The 16,558-nt window shown below is 46.9% G+C and overlaps 1 protein-coding gene across 1 annotated transcript in view; it reads left to right on the top strand.

Moving 5' to 3' along the window:
- Positions 1-16,558, top strand: part of LOC309563338 (chondroitin sulfate proteoglycan 4-like) — a 133,819-nt gene that overhangs the window by 44,235 nt on the left and 73,026 nt on the right. The window lies entirely within an intron of this gene.

Here is a 16,558-nt window from a genome sequence, read left to right as displayed (position 1 = left end):
AAAGCTTGGAGCATCTCAGGAGGAAACTTAGAGGAAGAGGCAGCTTGAAGAAAGACAGGTAGCAGATGAGGTGAGAGGGCGGAGTGAAATTGCTTAAAGTACTCGCCCGACAAACCGTCGGGTCCAGGTGCTTTGTTGGATGGCAGGGCTGAGATGACAGTCGAAATGTCGTGTGTTGTGAACGGGGCATTCAGGAGTGCCAGTTGTTCCGTGGTAAGGGTGGGGAGTGAGACCGCTGCCAGAAACTCATCAACCTCCTCTTTGGAGGGTTGGTGCGTGTCTGGATCTCGATTAATGTTGTACAGGGCCTCGTAGTAAAGACTGAAAGCGTTAGCTATGTCTTGTGGGTTATATTCCTTTTTGGAGGAAAGGGGGTTATGTATAAATTCGATTCTGGACTTAACTCTTTGACCTTTAATTTCTTGTGCCATGCTCTTCCCCGCTTTATTGGAGGTGGAGTATGAAGTCGCTTTACATCTGCGATGAAAGCGCTCAAAGTCCACCAACAATAGAGACCGCAACTCATGTCTCATAGTAGTAAGCTTCAGTTTGTGGTTAGGATCAGGGTGCTTCTTATTCAACTCATCCAAGGCAGCTATAGAAGAGAGAAGAGAGTCCACACGGGCGGATCTCCTCTTCTTCTCCCTAGAGCCCGCCTGGATGAGCAGACCCCTCACAAACGCTTTATGTGCATTCCACAGCCGGGTCGGATACAGAATGTTGGTTGTGGGCAAAGAATTGTTCAAGTTGATTAGAGATGTGATTGACAACATGAGGTTGCTGGAGCAGAAAATTGTTGGTACGCCAAATGAAATGGGATTGTTGGGATGATTTGTCTGACAGGGTGAGTGTCAGAGGGGCATGGTCCGACCAGGCTATCGTGTGGCTCTCAGAAGACAAAATATTTTGCAATAACCACTTGTCCAGTAGGAAGAGGTCAATCCTGGAATAAGTGTTGTGGCATGGGGAAAAGTACGTATAGTCACGCTCTTCGGCGTGTTGACAGCGCCATGCATCATGGAGGTCATGGGAATGGAGCAATTTTTTCAGCCGAGAGTCGTGGCGCTTGGAAGGGGCAGTAGAGTCAAGAGTTACATCGGGAACCATGTTGAAATCGCCACAGACGATTAAATGTCCTTTTTGGACTTTGGCAGCGGCTTTAAGAGCTTTTGAGAGAAAAGGAATCTGCCGTTGGTTAGGTGCGTATACATTGAGGATAGTGTATACCACATTATTGATAGAGCACACAAGGACGAGATAGCGGCCCTGGGCATCTGTAGTCAGGTGGTGTTGTTGGAAGGAGACAGAGTCCCTGATAGCGATCATCACTCCCCTTTTTTTGGCATTGTAGCAGGAGTGGAAGACGTGGGGGAAATTTTTGTGCCGGCAGTACTGTAAAGGTGTTTGAGAGAAGTGGGTCTCTTGTACACATAGAACGTCACTGTGGTGAGCAGTGGCGGTTGACCACAATGATTTCCGTTTGGCCGGGTGGTTCAATCCCCGAGCGTTGAGAGACAATATTGTGAGTGGCATGGTGTAGAAAGGGGTATGTATGCAGATAGGTTGGAGTTACTCACACTTGGATGAGGTGACACAGATAGGTAGATCGAGTGGCCGAGTCCTGTGGAGCACGTAGAACCTGGTTGGTTGGAGGGTTGTCGTCTAGCAAGGAGCTCGAACAATACGAGCATGGACCAGCAGCTGTGAGGTAACACAAAAGAGAAAAAGAGAAAAAAAACAGTAACAACAGAAAATAGACACAACTGTGCGTCAGATGAAGTGTGGATGCGATAGCGCCCAGAAGGCGGGTGGAGTAATGCACTGGCAGGTATCACAACTTGGTAACTACCAGCGATATGGGGGGAAGAGTTTTCAGAAGTACTCCGAGATGGTGACAGGGAAGAGAGCTGGTGGATGTTGAGATCCGCTGCGCATGATATTCACGGGCGTTGGCGGTTGTTTCCATCAGGATGATTCCTGGGCTGGCGTGGACCAGGGGCCGAGGTCTGCATAGGTTCCTCCTGCGGTGGGGAAGGGATGATACCCCAGGAATGGAGCAGTCGCATGCCGTTTTGCCGAGATGCCGAGATGGTATGCGGGATCCCATTTTTGGTGACAAGGATAGTTGCCGGATGGCGCCATTTGTAGGGAATGTTATTGTTCATCAAGGCCTTAGTGATGGAACTAAGCTGTCTCCGCATTTGGAGTGTATATTTAGAGAGATCTGCGAACAGCTGTATGTTCTCATATGGGGCCGGGAGTGTACGCTGAAGACGGGAAGCAGCCAGCAGGTGATCCTTCGTTTGATAGAAATGCACTCTCATAAGAGTATCCCGTGGGACTGAGTCAGCAAGATGGGATGCCTTGGGTAATCGGTGGATGCGGTCTATAGTAAGGTCCATAGCAGTGCAATCAGGGAGCATGGCAGCCATGAGGGAACTGGCATATGCGTGGAGTTCACTTTGGGGAACAGACTCAGGGATACCTCGCAATTTGACGTTGTTACGTCTTGATCTGTCCTCCAAGTCCGCCAATTTAGCCTTAATCCAGTGCTGTTCATCCCTCGTTTCATCGCAGGTGTCAATAATGTCATTAAGGGTGTCTGTGCATTCAGCCATCCGTGTCTCCACAGAGTGGATTCTGCGATCCATCCCCTGAACATCAGATGCAACTTTGCCAAATAGAGCAGTCAGGTTCTGAAATAGGGAGGATTGGAATGTCATCAGCATGTCTTTGAGGGTTGTGTCCAGGACAGGCTGACCTGTGGTGGGAAAGTCAGCTATGGATGCCATAAGAGCGGGGGCTAACAGGGGACTGGAGGCCTGGCTGCTGAGGGGGAGACTGGAGGGCGGCATTTCCAATCTCATGCGGGCCTTAGCGGGGCTGGAGGAAGCAGGGGAATAGTCTCCTGGTCTGGGTGGGGAAGAAGGTGAGGAAAGTGGTGGCAGTACCTCACTAGAAACGCTGGTGTCATCCGCTGGCTGCGTGTGGAGTAATGCTGCAGTGGCGCCGGCGCCATCTTGCCTCATAGGATCCCGTGGCGGGGGCCGGGTGAAGAAGGCCGTCAGCTTCTTCGGCCGGTGATCGTCTTTTCGCTTGCGGGACATGGTGTGCCGGAGCTCGGCGGGGGTCCGTGGAGTAAGTCGGCGGGCTGATGCGGATGCGAGCGGGCTGTAGTCGCTGGTGAGTCTCCCTGTCGCTCGGAGTGAAAGGCTTAAGCGGCCATCTCTGGTGCCGGCAAGCCACGCCCCCCTCTGTTTAGTATTTTTTAAATGCAGTGAAATGTGATTTTTCAATTTTTTTCCAAAAAAATGGCGTTTTAAAGACCGCTGCGCAAATACCGCTTGACAAAAAGTTTTGCAATGACCGACATTTTATTCTCCAGAGTCTTTGCTAAAAAAATATACATAATGTTTGGGGGTTCTAAGTAGTTTTCTAGGAAAAAATACTGGTTTTAACTTGTAAACAAAAAGTGTCCGAAATAGGGCTGGGGCTTAAGTGGTTAAGGTGAGGATGAGTGATCAGACAGTCCAATCTTTGAACACAGGGTGGATACCAAACAACAGCATTCATTTCTTTATGGTAAGCACACAGCCACCTTGCTATATTTGTTCACAGCACTTTCCATTCATTTACTCTCTACCTCTTTTTCTCGCCTTTTTCTCCACTTTTCTTTCTCTTCTCATGTCTTTATTTCATCACTTCACATATGCACTCTATGACTTATTTTCATTGTCTTTACTCAGTCTTACAACAAATCTTTTCATCCTTATCCACTTGGTTTACTTTTATCCACCTGGGCACTTTCTTCACCCTTTGGTTATTTCTTTTCATTCCCTGGTCCATATTCGTGTCTCTGATGCATTTAATATATATGACCATTATCATTTTGGCTGCTATCCTACAGGAAGTAGCTGCTCACTTACCTACATGTATACTCTCATTTAGAGACTGGCCAGGTGTTTGATTGACATACCTTCAACACATTCTAATTGCTCTCCTTGAGTAGATTACAATGCCTTTGGATCCTGCCCCCTCAGCTCCCATGTCGGACTATTTGGCCGCCGCCGTATGGAAGCACGGTTTAAGCACAATGACGTGGCTATATTTGCGAGTATGTTGTCTCCCCACATGGGTTATTCATACTCCAATAGCCATCAATCCTGCATGTCTATAATACAATAATAATCATTTATTTTCAGACTTGCCTGCACACTTACACTCCTGACGAGTGGGCAATGCGACCCACGAAACGTGCGTCGAGTTTCAAGATATTTGTATTGATGTGCATACCGTTACTGCTACGAGATATTTTATATATTTGTATGACCATGTTATGTTTTGTGTATGTCAAATATTCACGTTGTATTACTTTTGTATATTGGTTCTACACAATAAACCAGATACATTTCAACTTGAGTATTAGGACTATTGGGTCCACCTCATATAAAGTCCCCCAGGGCAATTCTCTCTTTTTCTATGTATTAAATTAGGATGGAGGTGTACTCTAATATGAAATGGCATTGCAGGTCCTTTTTATTCTTGTTAGTATATCTGTGTATCCGTACATCCTGTACTGACCAGAAGAAATCAAGGAATCACCACTGCACCCCACAGCGCCGTAATAATTCATTGAGAATTACAGGCAAACAACTGCAAAGGATGTCTGGACTTGTTCATTCACACACACAGCATCCACCCACACGGGTGCGCTGATTTTAAAAAGTGACAAGTAGTACAGGAAACTTCTCCCCCGTACTGCTGGCACAGGGAGGGGGGCATGGGGCGATGGCTGCAGCACTGGGAACATGTTGCATGTTCCACCCTAAATATAAGGGAACTCCTCCTTTATGGTAGAGCATTTCAGCCTGCACTGCTGCTTCCTTTTTTTAATACTGTTGTGGGAACAAATTAAAATTAGCGCAAAGTTGTGCTTTAAAGAGCCCATAAACCTGAGATGACACTCCTCCTCCATCCATGCATTTTCAACATTTCTATTTTTTGTTTAGGACCCACAGACTTTACTGGCCAAGCTTTCTTGACAGGTTTGAGAAGCTAGTCTGACTTGAAGTTGTATTCTTCCTGAAAAATCTGAAGTTTATCTGCACATTCCACCTCCTCCCCTATGTGCAGCCTGCACACAAACAAGGCAGCTGTTCTGGTTTAGGATCCCAGCAGCAGACTCAAGTGCTTGACAGCAGTTAGACATAGACAGGGCCATTTCTGGAAGATTCAACAAATAATCTCTGGAAATATAAAGAATATACTAAGAACAATGTTAATAAATAATGGGACCACATTTTGTAGATTTATGCAACTCCTGACATTAAAGAGTACCGTATATACTGGAGTATTAGCAGAGTTTTTCAGCATGTTTTTTTATGCTAAAAAAGCCCCCCTCGGCTTCTAGTTGAGTTACTGGCTCACTTACTTTTTAAAAATGGCGCTGCCCGGCACCAACATGTCGCCGCGCATGCGCTGTCTGCCCGGGAATAGCCGATAGTGTATGGGCTTTCCCGAGCATTGGCGCATGCGCTGTGATGTGTTGACGCCGGACAGCACCATTTTTAAATTAAGGCGCCTCACCGACAGGTAAGTGAGACTCCTCCATAGGACATTCTCCTGTGCCATGCCCGCAGCACTGCATCACCTGTGCCATGCCTTTGCCATCACCTGTGCCATGCCTGTACCATGACCTGAACCATTTCCTGTACCATGCCCACAGCCCTGCATCTCCTGTACCATGCCCGCAGCCCCTATTTTGTGTCTTGTGGTGGTCCAGTTGGGTCCAGTAGCTGCTGCATTTACCACACTAGGCTTATACTCGAGCCAATAAGTTCTCCCACTTTTTTTTGGTAAAATTAGGTGCCTCGGCTTATACTCAAGTACTGTATATACGGTAATTTATTTCCAATCATTTGCGCTGTGGACTGCAGTAAACCTCTTTCATAGTATGATTTTGTACTGATAACATTTAAAAGAGAAACTTTTTTTTTTTTTTAGGTAAATTGTTTTTTCATGAAGTTAGTAAACCAGTTTAGGATAGCATCTTCTATTTCTCTTCAGTGATTGGTTTTGCACTGAAAAGCTTATGGTTAGGCATATTTAATTAGTTTAAAGCAGTAATAAAGGCTAGCATTTTTAAGTTAAAATTAGTCCTGTATATGCAATAAAGCATGCCTATTATACTTAAAAGTAGAACCTAAGGGATTATTCCGCATTGTGTAAAAAGGCTTTTTGATCCTGTCTTCTCTGATCCTCTGTTTCTTCCACTGTCTCCAATCCATCTTCTGATAGAACAGAGCCTTGGGGGCTCTCTTCACATGCTTAGTTTGGTGTGTATTTCTAGAGAGATTTTTTTTAATTTTTTTTTTTTTCTTGGGAGGGTGCATGTGATCAGCACAGGGCCAATCGCACTTTCGACGCAGAGGTCGGGGATCTTGCAGCCTCATTGGACAGTTAGAGTAGAATGAGCACTCCTCCTACAAGCTTTAACCAGAAACTGATAGATGTCACAAGACTGCTGTACCTGCTAATGAGAAAAGGTATTTAGCAGTTTGTTTACTAAAATAATTGCATTTCCATGTTCTGTGTACTGTGGGAGACCAGATATAGTGAATGCAGGTTCTGGGTTTAGTAACACTTTATTGCATTCACAGCAATAAGGTACAAAAATATCCAGGTATACTTCTCCCCCCCACTCATTCCATCCCCTTAGCTTAAAACGCTTGCCTCCCTTGTCACCTTCGCTAGGTCTGGGAAATTTGCACCATTCCTTGAACTTTTGGGTTGTAGACAATGATGGCAATGATGAATAAGCTCCTGCAGCTGTCTGTTATTTTTTCTGAAAGGGGGTAGCAGGGGCGTGGCTTACCAGATGCTTTGTGATTGAATGATCACAAATATCCCCAACAGGGATATGGACACACAGGTGTCACCTTAGCAGCCAGCTATTTAAAGGAGATACACAGGGAGGCAAGGGCAGCAGTTTGGGGGCTGGCCAGACACCAAAAAAAAATAAAAATTCCAGGAAAAAGGCAGTAGATAATGTTTAATTCTGGACTTTATTGAAGTGATTGTAAAGCTTTGTTTTTTTTTTTAATAAAATAACAAACATGTCGTAATGGGTGGAGAGGTAAAATGGTGCTGCCAGATGTAGTGTCTCAATCAGTAAACAATAGTGAATCAGGTGCGGTATGTCATTTAAAATTGGTAAAATAAATATGGATAAATACAATAAACCAATGACTAAAAACAGTAAATGATGCAATATAAAAATACACAGTAATAAATATTGATGAATAAATGAATAGAAATAAATATTAGTGAACAAGTGCAATAAGGTGACAGTGACCATATAAGATATATATAAATAATATAAAATAAATATATAAAGAAAATGATGTGACCATATGAATAAATAGGTGAGTTTTATAAAAATCAAGTGATAAAGATATAGTGAAAAAAATATATTGTAATCAGAAATAAACGTGAACAAACTAGCCGATTTGCTAGGTTTAGCCGATTTGATTGGCAGAGAAAATAAATATTATGAAGTGATCCGAGAGGGAAGAAAGATCTCAGATATACTTATTCAGTATAACAGGTGAATTAGTGAGAAAAGCAAACTAAAAATTATATATATATACGCATATAATAATATGGCTGAGGGGTCTACCCTAAACCTTATACGCTGGTTACCCCTGTAGGGGTGCCGCCTTCTGGTGAGTGCGGGAGTTATCGAGAGGGGAGCACTGGTTTCCTCACCCAGCACCCGCGTTTTTGGACCACCCCGGAGTTCACCTTTTTCAAATCTCCCTGAAGTTTCATCCACTTGTTAATGAACTTTCACAATACCTTTTTAAAATAGGATTCGTTCCTACACCTACCATTTTATATGAACTTTTTTTACTGGATTATTCACATCCAATTCATACATATTATTATATGCGTATATATAATTTTTAGTTGACTTTTCTCACTAATTCGCCTGTTATACTGAATTAGTATATCTGAGCTCTTTCTTCCCTCTCGGATCACTTCACAATATTTATTTTCTCTGCCAATCAAATCGGCTAGTTTGTTCACGTTTATTTCTGATTACAATATTTTTTTTTTCACTATATCTTTATCACTTGGTTTTTATAAAACTCACCTATTTATTCATATGGTCATATCATTTTCTTATATATATATATATATATATATATATTTATATCTTATACAGTCACTGTCACCTTATTGCACTTATTCACTAATATTTATTATTGTGCATTTATTTATACTCATTTATTCATCAATATTTATTACTGTGTATTGTTATATTGCATCATATACTGTTTTTAGTCATTGGTTTATTGTATTTATCCATATTTATTTTGCTAATTTTAAATGACATACCGCACCTGATTCACTATTTTTACTGATTGAGACACTACATCTGGCAACGCCATTTTACCTCTCCACCCATTACATTTATGAATATAGCTCCACACTATATTTTGAGGTAGGCGGCAGCCATTTTCTCTCTTTATCTATTAGCGCGGAATTCCCAATTTTTAAACATGTACTTATCTGTTGTGTGTAATGGTTTTGCACAGAGCAGTTCCGTTTTTTTTTTTTTTTCTCTTCTGGGATTCCCTGCCAGTGCTCCTTTCTCCTCCTCCCTGCGGAGTTCCACTATAGAAAGCTGCTTTCTATGGGGGCACTCGTGTGGGATTAATCTGAGCCACCCTTTCACCATCTATTGGCACAGACAGGATAGCTCAACCCTGCCTCCTGCTCCCTCATCACAGAATTTGATAGCAACGGGAGCCAATAGCTCCCACGGACATCAATCTGCACTGTGAGGAGGTGGAGAGAGCCGGTGCTCTCATGCACAACGCTAGATTGAGAATGGGCTCATGTAAATATACTTGGGGGAGGGGGGGGGTGAGGAAAGGATTCTGTGACACAGGTTTTTTTTTACCTTAATGCATTCCATGGATTAAGGAAAAATCTTTAGGCTTTACAACCACTGACTACAATACAAAAATGGGGGGAGGGTTCTATAATTTCATTTTCTCTTACGTCCTCCGACAGTCGCCTCCTCTTCATATTCGTCACCATGGGGTTATGACCTTTGCTCCGTAGGAGTAGCTAGGCAACAGAATATGTCAATATAAGGCTTTTAACATATCCCACCCCCAGGGGGTGGTCCCCTCAGTCAATAACCTCCTACTTCCTGTATCCATACCTCCAGTTTCAATGTCTAGCTTGTCAGGAGTAGCTGGATGTCTCTATGCTGGGGCATTTTGTCTCAGCCTTTCTCTTCTTTTTTTTGATTTTGTTTGAGTTTTTTTCTCTCTCTTTACTTAGCTGTTACTTTTGTCAGCATTAGTTAGTTCTTCTGATGAAGAGGATCGTGCGGGCTGGGTCTCGGGCTGATCCCCCTGGTTGCAGGTTGTGGGTCAGTGGCTTCCCAGCCTGCCTTCGAGCATTCAGTCAGGTATTTTTCCTGGCACATTGAACGACCCATCCCTGTTCGCTGCAGGGATGCTATGGTGAGGTGGCTACCTCACTGGACGCCATGCGGTTTCTCAACCCCAGTTCTTCTGCGTCCTGGCTGCGACTCTCCCTGGCCCATGTGCAGTGGCTTGTTCGCTTGTGCGGGTTCCCCACGCCATTTAGGAGGTAAGTGTATCTGTGTGGGGACCTGTCTGTTTGGGGGGTGTCAGTCTGGGGCTGTGTAACCCTGCCTCTGTTCACACTATTGAGCTCCCTATCTGTCTTGGCTGCATTCTGTGGGCTGCAAGGAGGGGGGCTATGCTGCACTGTTCTGTGTCAGACTGTGATTGTGTGACAGGCTGTGTGCTGCGGGGCATGATTGTATCGTGTTGGGCACATTTGCGGCGGCCGCTGCGGCGGTCCGCCATTATTTTACTTTACTGTATGTGTTTTTTTGGTGGTTTCACTGTGTGTGGAGGAGCGGCGTTTCGGCGCCAAACCCCGCCATTTTGGCGGCGCTCGCTCCGGCCGCATGCTAACACTGCAGGTGGCCATTTTCTTGTAGCCTTCCATAGGCTTTCATAGAGTGCCCTGCGTTACATCACTTCCTTTTCCCTGGGCGCACCGATCGAGGCAGCAGTGGTCTCTCCAGGTTTTTATCCTCTCTATCCTTGTATCCTTGCCTGAGTTGTACTTTTTCCCTGTGGGAGTCGGCTTGTGCTGGTGTGTGTGTGCGGTGGGCTGCGCTCGCCGCGCTTTTTAAAGGGGCAGTTAACCCTTTATTCTTCCACATACTTTTTGCGGGCAATGGATTCTCAGGAAAGCAAATTCCTCCCACCTTGGTGGGTGGCCAAAGGACTGCTGTTTCCCCCCCCAGGGGGGGATTTGGCTACTGTTGTGGCTAACCTTGCTGCTCAGGTGCACATGCTTGTGGCTGCTCAATCCACAAAACGGCCCAGAGTTTTCAATTTCCTCTGATTACAGAGGGTGATGGTGATGGGGCTGCTATGGCTGGGGTCTCCTTATCGGGGTCCCGTTCCTCCCTGGATCTTGTGGGGTCTGAGGTGGAGGCTGAGGTTGAAGGGGTTGATAATTCTCCCCCTGGCTCGTCTGAAGAGCTTGCACTCATGGATGACTTGGTTGCTTCTATCAAACAAACACTGCGTTTGCAGGATGAACCATGTTCTCCTGCTGTCCTGGCCTTTTATGGGACGCAGCGAAGTCGCAAGACATCGCAGGTTTTTCCTTGCACTGAAGATTTTCAGCGCGCTATTTGTGAACAATGGCGCAATATACGCAAGCCTTTTGCTGTGCCAAGTAGGTTCAAGCTGCGTTATCCTTTCACACCCGCTACTGATGACCTTTGGTGTGTGCCGCCTCCGGTGGATCACGCGGTGGCGGTTTTGAATAAGTCCACTGCGATTCCTGCTGAGGATACCCCGGTGTTTCCGGGATGCCACGGACAGGAGGCTGGAGTCTCTTGCCTGTCATATTTATTCAGTTACCGGTTTTATGCTAAAAGCTATTTTTGCTTCACTTATGGCAGCTCAGACTGTCGCGAATTGGACGCAGGTGCTTAGGCGCGTCCTGGTGGCTGACTCTGCCCCACCGGCGACATTGGATATGGTGGATCAAATCCATCAGGGTGTCGTGTATTTGTGTGATGCGGACTTGGATATAGTACCTTTGGCTGCACGTGTACACAGTGTGGCGGTGTTGTCACGCCGCCTGATTTGGCTGAAGTGTTGGTCTGTGGACCAATCTTCGCGCAATACCTTAGCTAATCTACCCTATAATGGATCTCGCCTTTTTGGCGAATCCTTGGATACACTGATAAAGGGGATCATGGGTGGTAAGAGCACGCTCTTGCCCCAATCCCACAAGGCTATGGCTGCTACTGGTAAGAAGCATGCTTCCTTTCGGCCCGCTCAGGGGTCCTTTCGTGCCTTGCGGTCGCACTATAAGGGCAAGCCCTTCAAAGGTCAAGGCTCCCAAAAGAAGCCGTGGATGGTTAGGCAGAAGTCCGGCCAGTCCGGATCCGCTGCCCATAACAATGCGGCCTGAAGGGGCGCCCTCACCCAGCTCTGGGGTGGGGGGACGCTTGCTCGTTTTTTCTTCAACCCTGGCTGGCCCGTGTTCGGGACAGGTGGGTTCAGGTAATCGTTCGGTCTGGCGGTGCGGGACCTGCGGGCTCAGGGAGTGGTGGTTTCGGTGCCTCATCGGGACAGATTTCGGGTGTTCTATTCCAATCTGTTCACCGTGCCCAGGAAGAAGGGCAAGGTACGTCCGATTCTGGACTTAAAGGCTCTGATCCGCTTTGTGCGGGTTCGCAAGTTCCGCATGGAATCCCTGCAGTCGGTGGTGGCTGCCCTATTTCCGGGGGAATTCATGGCCTCCATCGACTTGAAGGATGCGTACCTTCACATCCCGATTTTCGAGGGTCACCAGAGGTACCTTCGATTCGCCATTGCGGAGGATCATTACCAATTCATGGCGCTACCTTTTGGTCTCGCTTCGGCTACACGGGTGTTCAACAAGGTGCTTGCACCGGTTCTGGCTTTGTTGAGAGCCCAGGGCATCTCTGTCCTGGGGTATCTGGACGATATCCTACTTCGGTCTGCGACCAGCCAGGGTCTGGTGAAGGACCTGTCCGTCACGATGCAGACTCTGCAGGAGTTTGGTTGGGCGATCAATTTTCCAAAATCGACGCTGTGTCCGTCGGTTCGTCTTCCCTACCTGGGAATGATTCTGGACTCCCTCAGGACTCTTCAAGAAGGAGTCAGGTCCCTCAGGGACGTTCCGTGCTCGTCCCTCCGGATGTGCATGCGATGTCTGGGATTGTTGGTCTCGGCTTTCGAGGCGATTCCCTTCGCCCAGTTTCACACGCGGGGTCTCCAAGCGGAGATCCTGTCCAGGTGGGACGGGCGACCGCAATATCTGGACCTCCAGATTTCGTTGGGCCATCATACCAGAAGGAATCTTCTGTGGTGGCTCCGGTCCCCGGCGGTGTCGGGGGGCAAGTCTTTTCGTCCTCTTTTATGGATGGTGATCACCGCGGATGCCAGCCTGTCGGGCTGGGGTGGTGTTCTGGGCGTTCTGTCCGCCCAGGGAACTTGGTCGGAGGAGGAATCCTCCCTTCCAATCAATATTCTGGAATTGCGAGCGATTAAATCTCTGCCTTCGACGTTGGACGGACAGGCTGCAGGGCCGTCCGGTTCGGGTGCAGACGGACAATGCCACGGCGGTGGCCTACGTCATCCGCCGGGGGGCACCAGGAGTGCCCGAGCGGCTCGGGAATGGTCCCTCCTCCCGGATGTCTTCCAGACGTTGTGCGCGAAGTGGGGTCTTCGGGAGGTAGACCTGTTCGCGTCTCGTCTAAACAACAAGGTGAAAAGGTTCGTGGCAAGGACGCGCGATCCTCGGGCAGACGCGTCAGACGCGTTGGTAGCTCCGTGGCATCAGTACCGACTGATGTATGCGTTTCCACCGATTCAGCTGCTGTCCAGGTTCCTTCGCAGGTTGACCTCGGAACCGCACACGGTAATTCTTGTGGCACTGGACTGGCCTCGCCGGTCCTGGTACGCAGACCTCGTGAATCTGGCGGTCGACGCCCCGGGGCGTCTGCCTCTTCGGGAAGATCTTCTGTTCTCAAGGATATTCCATCCTGCTTTACAGTCGCTGGCTTTGACGGCCTGGCTGTTGAATCCGAGGTCCTGAAGGATAGGGGTCTCTCCCCTGAGGTCATTCACACCTTGATCAACGCGAGGAAGTCTTCCTCGGGGAAAATCTATTACCGTACTTGGCAGGCCTATTTTGCCTGGTGTGAGTCCAGGGGGTATTCCCCTCGCACATACTCGGTGTCTAGGGTCCTTCCTTCAAACGGGTGTTGACCAGCTTTTGGCGCTGGCTACGATCAAGGGTCAGGTTTCTGCGCTGGCCGTTCTTTTTCAACGTCCTGTGGCATCTAACCCCTTGGTTGGCACGTTTGGTCAAGGGGTGCGACACTTGGGACTTGAATCTTGTTCTGTCCGTGTTACAACATGCTCCTTTTGAACAGATCAGGAAGATCTCGTTGTCTATGTTGTCCATAAAGGTCGCCTTTTTGGTGGCGATCACTTCGGCTCGCAGGGTGTCGGAGCTGGCAGCTCTGTCCTGCAGGTCTCCGTATTTGGTCATTCACTTGGATAAGGTGGTCTTGCGACCTAACCCTTCTTTTCTTCCGAAGAGGATTTCGGAATTTCACCTCAATGAGGACATTGTCTTGCCTTCGCTCTGCGCGAAGCCAAAACATCCGAAGGAAGTGGATTTGCATTCCTTGGATGTTCGGGCGCTTAGGGTTTACCTAAAAGCGACTGTATCTTTTCGCAAGACGTATTCTTTGTTTGTCCTTCCTGAGGGTCCTCGGTAGGGCATGGCGGCGTCGGCTTCTATCATCGCCAAATGGATCAGACAGCCCATTGAACAGGCCTATGCTTTGAAGGGGAATGTTCCCCCCCATGCCTGTGAAGGCGCACTCTGCCAGATCTCTGAGTACGTCTTGGGCCTGTCATCATCGGGCTTCTGTGGCCCAGGTGTGTAAGGCGGCGACTTGGTCGACCGTTCACACCTTCACAAAATTCTACAAGGAGGATGTTCAGGCATCGGCAGATGCTTCCTTTGGCCTCAAGGTTCTTAGTGCGGCGGTTCCTTAGGGTCCCTTGTTTTGGACCCTTGGCTGTTTGGGATTTATTTTTATCCCTAGGTTATTTGTTTTTTCCTGGGTTGTTGCTCCTGTTGAGCAAGTTTTTTCATGTTGCCCAGCTGGTTTCCTTCCTTTGGTAAGGTTCCTTTCTCTGATGTGGAGACTGCGTTGCCTTAGGCGCGGCTGCGTTTCCCACCCCTCATGTTTGCACTGCTTTGGGACGTCCCCATTGTGACGAATATGAAGAGGCGGCGACTGTCGGAGGACATAAGAGAAAACTGAATTTTTGTAAAATCTTACCTGTAAAATTCCTTTCTCTGAGTCCTCCGACAGTCGCCGCCCCCGCCCCTCTTTTGGGGTTCGGTTGTATACTCTACTGCTATTCCACTGAAACTGAGGTATGGATACAGGAAGTAGGAGGTTATTGACTGAGGGGACCACCCCCTGGGGGTGGGATATGTTAAAAGCCTTAATATTGACATATTCTGTTGCCTAGCTACTCCTACGGAGCAAAGGTCATAACCCCATTGTGACGAATATGAAGAGGCGGCGACTGTCGGAGGACTCAGAGGAAGGAATTTTACAGGTAAGATTTTACAAAAATTCCGTTATTTCAAGTCTAAACACAGATACACTTTAATGTAAAGTAGTACACAAAAGGTTATTTGATGTCCCATTTGTTGGAACCTCTGCCCTCTGTATTTATGCTACAAGGATTTCAGCAATTTCATTTCCAAAACTGCATCGCATTAAACGTTTAACTTTCACAAATCTTTACAAAACTGCTTTAACTTCTAATAAATTCAAAAGAACAGTGCTGCGCCTAAAATCCGTGAATACTAGTGAACAAATTCAAAAGTGAACAAAAATAAGAGTGTGAGTGTGTGTATGTATATAAACAAATCAAGCGTCCATAAATCACAATCGTGTTGGGATAAAGTGAATATATATATATATATACATACATACATACATACATACATACATACATACATACATACATACAGTGGGTACGGAAAGTATTCAGACCCCCTTAAATGTTTCACTCTTTGTTATATTGCAGCCATTTGCTAAAATCATTTAGGTTCATTCTTCTTCCTCATGAATGTACACATAGCACCCCATACTGACAGAAAAACACAGAATTGTTGACATTGTTGCAGATTTATTAGAAAAGAAAAACTGAAATATCACATGGTCCTAAGTATTCAGACCCTTTGCTGTGACACTCATATATTTAACTCAGGTGCTTTCCATTTCTTCTGATCATCCTTGAGATGGTTCTACACCTTCATTTGAGTCCAGCTGTGTTTGATTATACTGATTGGACTTGATTAGGAAAGCCACACACCTGTCTATATAAGACCTTCCAGATCACAATGCATGTCAGAGCAAATGAGAGGTCAAAGGAACTGCCTGAAGAGCTCAGAGACAGAATTGTGGCAAGGCACAGATCTGGCCAAGGTTACAAAAAGATTTCTGCTGCACTTAAGGTTCCTAGGAGCACAGTGGCCTCCATAATCCTCAAATGGAAGACGTTTGGGACGACCAGAACCCTTCCTAGAGCTGGCAGTCCGGCCAAACTGAGCTATTGGGGGAGAAGAGCCTTGGTGAGAGAGGTAAAGAAGAACCCAAAGATCACTGTGGCTGAGCACCAGAGATGCAGTCAGGAGATGGGAGAAAGTTGTAGAAAGTCAACCATCACTGCAGCCCTCCACCAGTCGGGGCTTTATGGCAGAGTGGCCCGACGGAAGCCTCTCCTCAGTGTAAGACACATGAAAGCCCGCATGGAGTTTGCTAAAAAACATCTGAAGGACTCCAAGATGGTGAGAAATAAGATTCTCTGGTCTGATGAGACCAAAATAGAACTTTTTGGCCTTAATTCTAAGCGGTATGTGTGGAGAAAACCAGGCACTGCTCATCACCTGTCCAATACAGTCCCAACAGTGAAGCATGGTGGTGGCAGCATCATGCTGAGGGGGTGTTTTTCAGCTGCAGGGACAGGACGACTGGTTGCAATCGAGGGAAAGATGAATGCGGCCAAGTACAGGGATATCCTGGACAAAAACCTTCTCCAGAGTGCTCTGGTCCTCAGACTGGGCCGAAGGTTTACCTTCCAACAAGACAATGACCCTAAGCACACAGCTAAAATAACGAAGGAGTGGCTTCACAACAACTCCGTGACTGTTCTTGAATGGCCCAGCCAGAGCCCTGACTTAAACCAATTGAGCATCTCTGGAGAGACCTAAAAATGGCTGTCCACCAACGTTTACCATCCAACCTGACAGAACTGGAGAGGATCTGCAAGGAGGAATGGCAGAGGATCCCCAAATCCAGGTGTGAAAGACTTGTTGCATCTTTCCCAAAAAGACTCCTGGCTGTATTAGATCA

The sequence above is a fragment of the Pelophylax lessonae genome (genome assembly GCF_965119305.1).
Source record: "Pelophylax lessonae genome assembly, chromosome: 1".
Taxonomy (NCBI): domain Eukaryota; kingdom Metazoa; phylum Chordata; class Amphibia; order Anura; family Ranidae; genus Pelophylax; species Pelophylax lessonae.
The sequence above is the reverse complement of the archived record's forward strand: the minus strand, read 5'-3'. Positions and strand labels throughout refer to the sequence as shown.